Source organism: Amblyraja radiata, chromosome 1 (assembly GCF_010909765.2).
Source record: "Amblyraja radiata isolate CabotCenter1 chromosome 1, sAmbRad1.1.pri, whole genome shotgun sequence".
Classification (NCBI taxonomy): domain Eukaryota; kingdom Metazoa; phylum Chordata; class Chondrichthyes; order Rajiformes; family Rajidae; genus Amblyraja; species Amblyraja radiata.
Genome location: NC_045956.1, coordinates 35,744,470 through 35,754,762, shown reverse-complemented (window position 1 = coordinate 35,754,762; position 10,293 = coordinate 35,744,470). Strand labels below are relative to the sequence as shown.

The 10,293-nt window shown below is 58.8% G+C and overlaps 1 protein-coding gene across 1 annotated transcript in view; it reads left to right on the top strand.

The window, feature by feature from the left end:
• The first annotated feature begins 1,343 nt into the window (after positions 1 to 1,343).
• The window catches only part of cplx1 (complexin 1), an 89,996-nt gene continuing 81,046 nt past the window's right edge, over positions 1,344 to 10,293 (top strand). The window contains exon 1 of the mRNA XM_033020475.1: positions 1,344 to 1,439. The gene's annotated coding sequence lies outside the window, so the exon portion shown is untranslated. The remainder of the gene's footprint in view (positions 1,440 to 10,293) is intronic.

Genomic DNA, 10,293 nt, shown 5'->3' with positions numbered 1-10,293 from the left:
GGGCAAACCCCGGCTACTCCCAGCGTGTGTCGGGGCTGCTTAGCCCGCCCCGGGGGGAGGGATCCCTGGGCAGCGCGGTGCCCGGCTCGGCCCACGGCAAGGAGAGGGCAGAGGACGGCACCCCCTCACCTCACCTCCACTCCCCCTCCCCCCCCCACCCCCACCACCGGCACCACCTCACCCCCCCCCCCCCCCCCACCACCTCACCCCCCCCCCCCCTCCCACCACCCCCTGACTCACCCCACCCCCCTGCCGCCACCACCGGCATCCCCTGACTCACCCCCCACCCCCACCTCACTCATCACCGGCTCCTCCCCCTCATGCCGCTGCCGGCTCCGCGCAGATTCTCCGCAAGGTCACAGCAGTCACACAGCGGATCTCACTCCCTGCCTCTCCATCAGCATCTTCCCTGCCGACCAAGGCCCGCCCCGCACTCCCCCTGCCTCGCACCCCCCTCGCCGCTCCCGCCGGCCCCGGTTACACCAACCCCCGGTCTCGGTACCGCTGCAATGTCCCTCTCTCTCTCTTTAGTACACACTTGGCCGGATCGCTGCATTCGATCCGCACATCCCCTCGTGTGCCCGCACTCCCGACCATGCGGATAAAGAGTGCATTTACACATCTATACTGTAGACACTGGCCGGCCTGTGTGTGTGTGTCCTTGCGAGTATGTGGCACAGTGAATGTGTGTATGCCTATGTGTGCGTGACACTGTGAGTGTGTGTGGCACTGTCATTGTGTGTGTGTGTGTGACACTGAGCGTGTGTATGAGAATATGTGTGTGTCACTGTGTGAGCTTGTTACTGTGTGTGTGTAAATATGTATGTCTTTGCGAGTGAGTGTGTGTGTCAGTGTGTGAGTGAGTGTTATTGTGAATGTGCCCCCGTGAGTGTGTACGTGGCCCTGTGATTGTGTGTGCGTGGCCCCGTGAGTGTGTGTGTTACTGTGTGTGTGTGGCCCCGTGAGTGTGTGTGTTACTGTGTGTGTGTGGCCCCGTGAGCGTGTGTGTGTTACTGTGTGTGTGTAGCCCCGTGTGTGTGTGTGGCCCCGTGAGTGTGTGTGTGTGCCCCCCTGAGTGTGTGTTACTATGTGTGTGTGTGCTCCGGTGAGTGAGTGTGCGAGCTTGTGTTACTGTGGTCCGACCATGGTGAGTAATGTGCTGCGGGCATAGTTGCCAGGTGTGTACTGTGTGGGACACGTCTTTGCTGGTAACCCCTAGAGCTGGCCGAGTGGCGGGCGGGCTACGGGGCGGGCTGCAGGGGGAGTTGCGGAGTGTGGACATGTGCCGATTGGCGCAGGGGGAGGGAAGGGGGTGTGTAGCTATTTTTGGTGTGTGTGCGGAGCGGAGTTGTGCTAGTGTTGCCGCGACACGGGCCGTGCGGAGCCGGAGCTGGAGCCGTCCCCCCTTCTCACCCTCTCACAGCCCGCCAGCGGCGCAGGTAAGAGCGGGCATCTGGCGCTGCTGTCGCCGGCACTCTTGCCCGAGTAGTTATTTAAACTTGGTGTGCGGGCAGTTGCGGCCGGTTGGCTGCTCGGAGTTTGCCGTTACTGAAGCGTGTCTCGGCTCACGGTGCAAGGACGGGCCGGGACGGGCTCTGCGAGGTCAGGGACACAGGCAGCGTCAGAGGGCAAGGTGACAAACGCACTCCTCCCGCATCGTCCCCGTCCCCGTCCCCGTCGCCGCCGCGTCTCCTGCCCGGTACCGGTAACGGCGCGTTGCGGAGGCGCTGTCCCTTCACCCGGCACTGCTGCTGCTGCTGTTGCTGCTGCTGTTGCTGCTGGGGGCAGAGGGCGAGAGAGGACACGAAGCTCCCGGGACAGAAGGAGAGTGAGAGTGGTACCCCCCTTCTCTCCCCTCCCCTCCCCTCCCACTGTGACCTTGGATTGTGCTGAGCCGGGGAAACGATGCTTGAAGGGCGCGGGGTCTGTAGCCGCGCTCATTGCACGATGCGCTCGCTGCCCTTGTACTCACATTGACGGCGGGAGGAGCGGGGACCGACCGGCCGGGGGGAGTAAGGGAGAGGGAAGTAAAGGGAGGGAGAGGCGGGCGGGGGAGAGGGGAGTAAAGGGAGAGAGAGGCGGGCGGGGGTGGGTGGGAGTAAGGGAGAGGAGTGTAAAGGAGGAGAGAGTAAGGTACATGGGACTCGGGGCGTGGGGATGGGGGGAGGGGGACTCGGGCTGGGAGAATGGGTGGGGGGGGGGGGGGGGGGGGGGGGGGTAGACGGTCCGGGGGAGCACGAGGGAGGGGGACCCGCAAGCGTAGACACCAGTGACAAGGTTGGCACGGAACGCGCTCATTCATGGGGCAAGGCGGGACATTGCTGTCGGTTGCGGCTGTGATTTGGCACAGACTGCTGAGGGAGCCGCAGCTCCAACGCTCCAGCACCCGGGGGCCGAGCGGTCGCTCTCTCTCTCTCCCCCGGGGGGACATGTGTGGTCCTGCGAGCGGCATGTGTGGTCCGGAGGGACACACATTCGGGTCGTGGCCAGCTCCGTGGGGATGCAGTGCTCCATTCATCCACACTGCACAGGCAGGCCAACTCGCTGAAAGAGAAACAGGGAGCCCGAACAGAGGGACAGAGAGAGAGAGAGAGAGACCCGGGCCACTCCTACACACCGTGCTTGCCCACTCTCCCGGGACAGAGAGAACCCTGGCCACTCCGACACACGGCGCTAGCCCAGTCTCCCCAGAGAGAGGGAACATCCTGGCCACACCCCGGGCAAGCAGAAGTCCCACAGATACCACGAGGCAGAATCTTTGTCATTTTCACGCTTGTAGAGGATCATTACACATTAAACTGAGAGATAATTCATGAATTCCCATAAACTCCACAGAGAATTCCTGCACACTGGAGTGAATTCCCCAAACCACAGGAAATTCCCGCACAGTCCGGAGAAAATCCCACCCACTCCGTAGAGAATTCCCACCCACTCTGCAGAGAATTCACATACACTCCACAGAGAATTCCCACACACTCTGGAGAAAATCCCAACGACTCCGTAGAGAATTCCAGGGACCCTGGAGATAATTCCCACACACTCCAGGGGACAGAGTTCTCGTCATGCCATCCGTGTCACATCCTAGTCGTTGATTTTACCCCACCGTGACATCCTGCTCTTGGCTCCATGGACATTACATAAAGCCCGGGCGGGCTGGGTGTGACGCCCCGCCCTGTCAACCCGGGCTGGGTGCAGAGGGAAGAGCGAGCCGTGAACCTGCCCTTAACCCCGGGTGTCCCACATGAGCTCAGCTGGCGTGTCGACCTGTGGGTTTCTGATTCCGACTGCATGGTCTATCTTTCCGCAGTCTCCACCACACCGCCTATCCGCCCGCAACATGACGCCTTGTTCAACTCTTCTTGTGTCACTTGGTGAATTCTCGCACACGGTTGAGCGCTTCTCTTTCAGTAGCCGCGTCTCAAACTTCCCAATTCCTTTCTCCCTCACTTTACCTTCCCAGGGTCTCCGATTCTCACGGCTCCCAGAGACTGAAGAAGGGTCCCGGGCCGAAGTCACCTATCTCCACAGACGCTGCCTGACCCGCTGAGTTACTCCAACACTTTGTGTCCATATTCTCCAGAGATGCTGCCTGCCCCGCGGTTTACTCCAGCACTAGGTGTCCATGTTCTCCACAGATGCTGCCTGCCCCGCGGTTTACTCCAGCACATTGTGTGTGTTCTCTGTCCATGGTGCTGCTTGGCCGCGGGTATTTGCAGCATGCTGTCTGCGGCAGACGGTGCAGCGGCGGCGCTGTGTGTGCGGCTTGTGTGAGCGACGGGCAGTTGTCACCACAGGCAGGGGCTGCGATGCCCCACCACCGGGCCAGCCGTCACCCCTGGGGCCCAGGTCCACTGGTGGGAGAGCCCAGGCAGGGGCTGCGACCCCCCCCCCCCCCCCCCCCGTCGCATGGAAGCACACGAAACTGCAGGTACTACAATCTGGAACAAAACACAAAGTGCTGGAGGAACTCATTGGGTCAGGCAGCGTCTGTGGAGGCAATGCACAGGCGACGTTCCGGGTCTGGGCCCTTCAGTCCGACCCCCCCCCCCCTCACCCATCCTCCTTCACCTGCATCCACCTATCACTCGCCAGGCTTCGCCCCCCCCCCCCCCCCCCACCGTCTCTCTTTTCCAGCCTCCCCTTACTCCATCAGTCTGGGGAAGGGTCCCGACCCGAAACGTCGCCTGCCCCATTCCATCCACATATGCTGCCTGAGTCACTGAGTTCCTCCAGCACTTTGCTGAAGTTTCCTGCGTCTGCAGTTCCTTGTAGTCCTGGTGAACTGAATGGGGATTTTAAAGCGCAACTTGTATAGCTTTCTTTTCTCCAGTTGCTTGCGTCAACTTCACACGAGCATTTACTTAATGAATCCCAAGTGGCGATAGACCGCTCTAGAGTGACGTGGGCAAAGACAGGCAGGTGGCACTAATGTAGCTGGGACATGGCGGTCAGTGTGGGCAAGTTGGGCCGAAGGGCCTGTTTCCACACTGTGACTCAAAACGGCATGTTGCCGGGAAGTTCTGCGCAGCTTTTCCCTTTGTAGCAGTTGTTACTGGAGGGAAGGAGGATGGGGGTGGGGGATGGGGGGAGAGAGGGAGGGATATGGATGAGGGATGGGGATGGGATGGATAGGGAGGGGGAAGGGGGGGGGAGGTGTGAGGGAGTCAGGGGGGCGGGAGATGGGGCCTGGGGTGGAGTCTAGGAGAGCGGAGCCGGGATGTTGAGGAGCTGGCGTATCCGCACTGTTGTGGAGCCGACACTGAGAAGGTAGTTAGTCCAAGTGCAGCACTCGCCGTGTCGCGCTGGACACATTGCGGTTCCTTGTGTCAACCGCAGAGGAGGTAAAGCCCCCGTTTCAAGGTTGGGCGGGTGAAAGTGCGTGAATTAAAAGGCGCACGTCCCCGGTGGCGGGAGCCGGCAGAGGAGGTGAGGCAATGTCAGGCAGAGAGAGGGAAGGTGCCAGCGACGCAGCGGGAGGAGAGGCGTGCGTTCGCCACCCAAGATGCCTGCTTCTCCCCTGACCAACCCCACTCTACCCGGGCAAAGGCGTTCAAACGTGTTGAAGAGGAGTAACAGCGGAGAGGGCGGACAACCCGCTGCCAGGGCTGGAGATAGTGGATGATGATGAGGATTGGACAGGATGGAGGCTGAGGGCAGAGCTAAAAGAGTGTGGAAGGTCACGATGGGCAGGGATGAAGTCGATGGTTAGAGGTGTAGGAAAGAACTGCAGATGCTGGTATAATTCGAAGATAGACACAACACGTTGGAGCAACTCAGCGGGACAGGCAGTATCTCTGGAGAGAAGGAAGGGGTGACGTTTCGGGTCAAGACCCTTCTTCAGATGGGTGACCCGAAACGTCACCCATTCCTTCGCTCCAGAGATGCTGCCTATCCCGCTGAGTCACTCCAGCATTTTGTGTCTATCTTCGAATTATACCAGCAACTGCAGTTCCTTCCTACACATAAAGTCGACGGTCACAGGTTTTGATAGATAGACAGATTCTTGATTAATACGGGTGTCCGGGGTTATGGAGAGAAGGCAGGGGAAAGGGGTTAGGAGGGAGAGATAGATCAGCCATGATTGAATGGCGGAGTATCCTATCACCTCAACCATCACTTATGACCTGATGCCCTTCTTTCCCAAGGGTGGGGTGTCTAAAACTAGGGCATAGGGTTGTGGGAGTGAAAAGATTTAAAGGGAACCTGATGGGCAAGTTTCTTCACACAGAGACAGAGGGTGGTGGGTGTATAGAACGAGCTGGCAGATGAGAAACGATAACAATATTTAAACGATATTTGGACTGGTACATGGAAAAGACAGGTTTAGATGGATATGGGGAAGTACAGGCAGGTGGACTAGTGTAGATGGGGCATCTTCGTGGACAAGTTGTGCCGAAGGGCCTGTCTGTTTCCGTGCTGTATGACTCTGTGATTCCATGGAATTCAGGTTCTCCGGGCAGCGGCTACACGTATGTTTAAGAAAAGAACTGCAGATACTGGAAAAATCGAAGGTAGGCAAAAATGAGAAACTCTGCAGGTGAAGCAGCATCTATGGAGAGAAGGAATGGGCGACGTTTCGGGTCGAGACCTTTCTTCAGACTGATGTCTTGGGGGTGGGGGTAAGAAAGGCAGTAGGCGGAGACAGTGGGACTTGTGGGAGAACTGGGAAGTGGGAGGGGAAGGAGGCTGGATGGAAATTAGTGGTGAAGTTAATGAAGTCAGTAAGTTCTGCATGGGTGCAGGAGGTTGCACCAATGCAGTTGTCAATGTAGAGGAGGTAGAGTTCGGGGATAGGGCCTCCTTTAAGACCCTCCTGGTGGTGGATGGAGGTGTAGAGTGACTGGACATCCATGGTAAAGATGAGGGAGCCAGGAAAACGGAATTCATGAAGGAGACAAAGAGTGTGTGAGGTGGCTTGGACATAGGTGGGGAGGGATTGGACCGGGGGGGGGGGGGGGGTAGGTTGGAGCCCCATCAGCCGCCACATACAACATATAATCCTCCGACATTTTCGCCACCTCCAACGGAATCACACTACTGGCCATATCTTCCCATCTCCTCCTTTTCTGCTTTCCTCAGAGACCGTTCCCTCCGTAACTCCCTGGTCAATTCGTCCCTCTCCTACCCAAACCACCACCTCCCCAGGTATTTTCCCTTGCAACCACAGGAAATGCAACACTTGTCCCTTTACCTACCCCCTCGACTCCATGCAAGGACCCAATCAGTCTTTCCAGGTGAGGCACCTCCTCCAACCTCATCTACTGCATCCGCTGTTCCTGGTGTCAACTTCTCTACATCGGCGAGACCAAGCGCAGGCTCGGCGATCATTTCACTGAACACCTCCGCTCAGTCCGTCTTAACCAACCTGATCACCCGGTTGCTCAGCACTTCAACTTCCCCTCCCATTCCGAATCCGACCTCCATTGCCAGAGTGAGGCCCAGCGCAAATTGGAGGAAGAGCACATCATATTTCACTTGGGTAGTTTACACCCCAGCGGTATGAACATTGACTTCTCTAATTTTGGATAGCCCTTGCTTTCTCTCTCCATCCCCTCCCTCTTCCCAGTTCTTCCACAGCCTACTGTCTCCGTCTACTTCCTTTCTTTCCCCCTTCAGTCCCGACATCAGTCTGAAGAGGGGTCTCGACCCGAAATGTCGCCCATTCCTTCTCTCCATAGATGCTGCCTCACCCGCTGAGTTTCTCCAGCTACCCATCTATGGCATTTCACTCAACTCACATTCGTAACAGTATTGGAGATGTTCTCATACCGTTAACCTGGTTGAACAGAACAGCATTGGCTTCTAGCAGAGAGAGCAATCTGATGCCAAATGGCACCAATTCTGTTGGGCTTCGCTTGTGTAGCCTGACATCGGTGGTGGGAAAGATTCTGGAGTCAATTATAAAAGATGAAATAGCGCACATTTGGATTGCAGTAACAGGATCGGTCCGAGTCAGCATGCATTTACGAAGGGGAAATCATGCTTGACTAATCTTCTGGAAATGTTTGAGGATGTAACTAGGAAAATGGACAAGGGAGGGCCAGTGGATGTAGTGTACCTGGACTTTCAGAAAGCATTTGATAATGTCCCACATAGGAGATTAGTGGGCAAAATTAGGGCACATGGTATTGGCACACCGCTACCGGACCCCCCCCCCCCCCCCCCACAGAAGCCGAGGTACGGAACCGAGCAGGGACCCGGACACAGCGACCAGAACGCGTGGTCAGCGGAGGCGGGGCGGGTGTAACAAGGCGAACAGGCCGAACAGGGGGACTGGTCGAGCAGGACCAGGAAACCGCAATGGAAGGAACGGGTACAACCGGGTTGGGGATAACAGACACAACCGGTGCAGCTGGATCGGCCAGCGGACGACCTCTACGTCAGGGCAGTGCAACAACCACCGGGCTGTCAACGTCGACATTGGCTGGCTTGAGTTGACCGAAGGAGACGATCTCCTCCCGGCCCCCCACGTCCAAGGTGAAGGTGGCGAATCCAGATCGCAACGCCCGGAACGGCCCCTCGTAGACTCGCAGCAAGGGGGATCTGTGAGCGTCCCTGCGAACGAAACCAAAGGTACAATGCAGCAGAGCCGATGGCACGTGCACCGCCGGCAAACCGTGCCACGAAGTGGGAACTGGAGCTAGCCCACTCACCCGCTCCCGGAGGGTGGCCAGCAACGCCGGGGCAGAGTCCACCCGTCCTCGGACAGCAGGGAGAAAGTCCCCAGGCACCCGCAGGGCCGAGCCGTACATGAGCTTGGCGGAGGAAGCGGCTAAGTCCTCTTTGGGGTCAGTGCGGTTCCCGAGTAGCACCCACAGCAACTGGTCCAGACAACCGGTGGAGATGTCCAACAGGACCCCGAACTGGGCAATCCAGTTGGCCGCCAGGTCCCGGGCGCGAGATGCGGTGGGGGTGTCTGAGAGCGGGATAACCTCCGTCCACCTCGTGAATCGATCCACGACGGTGAGTAACTGGATGGCGCCGCGAGATGTCGGCAATGGGCCCACCAGGTCAACGTGGATATGCAGAAAACGTCCCACGGGGACGTCGAAATCATGCACCGGAGGGCGCAGAGGTCGCCCATATGCACGGCTGGGCCAGACCGTGGATGGAGTAAAAAATCCGGCGACGCCAACTAATGGGGACGATGGGGCGAGGTCGATCCGTGGAGACATCGCAAAGGACCACCGTGCCTGAGGCTCCACACGGGACATCAGCCAACAGGAGGCCAGAAACAGCAGTGCGGCAGTCCGCCATCCCAGCATCTGCACGCTGAACCGCAGCCAGCTCGTCGTAGTCCACGCCATGGTCTACAGCCGAAATGGAGGGGAGGGCGGGGCGAGACAGAGCGTCAGCGACGGTGTTGTGCTGAACGTCCATGGTGTGCTCTGATATGTAAACAAGGTGCCGCTGCTGTCGGGCGGAACACGGGTTGGAGACCTCACCCAAGGCAAAGGTAAGGGGTTTGTGGTCAGTGAAGGCAGTGAAAATGCGACCTTCGAGAAAATAACGGGAGTGCCTGATGGACGGGTACAACGCCAGGGGCTCTCTGTCAAATCGCTGTAGTTGCGCTTGGGAGCTTGAAGCTGACGGCTGAAAAAGGCCAGCGGCTGCCAGCAGCCATCGACGCGCTGATCCAGGACGCCGGCCACAGCCGCGTCCGAGGCGTCCACAGTGAGGGACGTTGAGGCTGAGGCCCGCGGGTGGACCAACATGGTTGCGTTGGCCAGGGCCGCCTTGGCACCCTCGAACGCCGCGTCCGCCTCCGAGAACCATTCGAGCTCCCGCGGCTTGCGACTGGAAAAGGAGGCACATGATGTTGGCAGCTGCCGGCACGAAACGATGGTAAAAATTCACCTTGCCGACAAATTCCTGCAACCCCTTTACCGTGCACGGCCGGGGAAACTGCCAAATGGCCTCCACCTTCGAGGGTAGAGGGGTGGTGCCTTGAGGTGTGACGCTGTGCCCCAGAAATGAGATGGAACAGAGGCCGAACTGGCACTTGGTGGGGTTGATTATGTCGAGGAGGCGCTGCAGGGGGTCCACAGGTGTACGACGTGCTCGTGCTGGGTGGGGCTTGCGACCAGGATGTCATCCAGGTAGATGAACGGCAGACTCCTCCCGACCCTAAGCCTTTGGAATGCCTGTGCGGCGTTCTTTAATCCAAAAGGCATAAGCAGCCACTCGAACAACACGAACGGGGTGATCGTCGCGGTCTTGGGGATGTCGTCGCGAATGGGTATCTGATTATAGCCCCGAACAAGGTCGACTTTAGAGAAGAAGGTGGCACCCTCGAGGCGGGCGGAAAAATCCTGGATGTGGGGCACCGGGTAGCGGTCCGCAGTTGTCATGGCATTCAGACGCCGATAATCCCCACATGGTCTCCTAGATGCTTTGGGGACCATGTGTAGCGAGGATGCCCACGGGCTGTCCGAGCGCCGGACGATCCCCATGTCCTCCATGAGCTGGAACTCCTCCCTGGCGATGCGCAGCTTGTCCGGTGGAAGACAGCGCGCCCGGGCCTGTTCCGGAGGGCCCACGGTTGAGATGTGAGGTACGACCCCGTGCTTGGAGGCTGCCGCGCTGAAACGGGGAGTGAGGAGCTCAGGGAAATCGGTGAGGAGGGAGGCATAGGGGCCATCGACCTCGGCGACGGCGCTGCGCTGCGTGCTGGGTGGGGGCTGTGGGGACGCGGGGCTGAGCGCCGATCGCAGAATCATGTGCCTGCCCCGCACATCGACTAAGAGGGAGAAAGCCCGCAGGAAGTCGGCATCCAGGAGCGGCTGTGCGACG